General features: G+C 40.7%; 1 protein-coding gene across 1 annotated transcript in view; it reads right to left on the reverse strand.

Moving 5' to 3' along the window:
* The window catches only part of EIF2B3 (eukaryotic translation initiation factor 2B subunit gamma), a 216,440-nt gene that overhangs the window by 158,130 nt on the left and 57,063 nt on the right, over positions 1–1,247 (reverse strand). The gene's annotated exons all lie outside the window — the stretch shown is intronic.

Genomic DNA, 1,247 nt, shown 5'->3' on the forward strand with positions numbered 1-1,247 from the left:
GAAGGCTGGAGGTTCAAACCCACCAGCCACTCCTTGGAAGGAAGGTTGGGCAATCTACTTCCATAGTGATACTGCCTTGGAAACCCAAGGAGGGGCGACTATGAGTTGGGGCCGACTCGATGGCACATTAACAACAACAACAACAATTATATATTTAATACTGGCACAGGGACAAACAAGTTGGCCAGTGGCATAAAATAGAACCCAGAAACAGATCTAAGCATATATGAAACTTGGGAATATGGCAAAGTTGATGTGTCACATCAGTGGAGAAAAGGAGGTCTACTCAGTAAAGAGAAGTAGGAAAAAAGGCCATCCATATAGAAACATGAAATAATAAATGAAAATAGTGTGCTAACCTCACACTATATACAAAACGTTAACTCCAGATGGATCATGGCTGTGGTAGTTAAGTTGTGTGCCAACTTGGCTGGGCTTAGTTTTGAGTGGCTGGGAAGCTAGATGTAGTTATTCCCCACGTTGGGGCTGATAATATACTCCATGGTGGAATCTACTGGAGCAGCTGAGTGATGTGGTATGCTTCCAGTATAAAAGAGGGCAGCTTTGGGATGTCATGTCTGATAGGAGTATCTTTGTTTATCTGGGGGTTTGGGATAGTCTAATAATATGATTTAAAGGTGAGACTGGACATACAGACAGTATTTAGAATTGGGGCTAACCATGCCAGAAAGACCAACAATGTGATGTGGGTGGGGATCATGTGCTATCAGTTGACCTCAGGATGGGCTAGAGATCAGATCAGCCATGTGGGCAATCAATAATGCCTATGTAATGGAGCCCCAATAAAAACTCTGGACACTGAGGTACAGGTGAGCATCTCTGGCAGCCAATACTCCACGTGTATTATCATCCATTGATACCTGAAGAGTATCTGTTCTGACTCCATGGGAAGAAGACAATGGAAGTTCTCTGGTACTTCCCCTTAACTCTACCCTATGTGCATCTTCCCTTGCTTGATGCTAATCTGTATTTCTTCTCTATAATAAACCATAATCGTAAGTATAACAGTTTTCAATGAGTTCTGTGAGTCTTTCTAGTGAATTATAGAACCTGAGTGTGGTTTTGGGAAATTGCTATTTATCATAATATGCTTTGGATAATTTTATGACTCTTTAAATGAAGTGCATATAAAATTTTGATAAAAATTAACCCTAAATTCAGAAAAAGAAAGGAAGGAAGAAAGGGGTATGCCAACACAGTTATGGAATCACAAAACATGGATTCAA

This window comes from Orycteropus afer, unplaced genomic scaffold, assembly GCF_000298275.1.
Source record: "Orycteropus afer afer isolate SDZICR_OR568_19922 unplaced genomic scaffold, OryAfe1.0 scaffold00370, whole genome shotgun sequence".
Lineage (NCBI taxonomy): Eukaryota > Metazoa > Chordata > Mammalia > Tubulidentata > Orycteropodidae > Orycteropus > Orycteropus afer.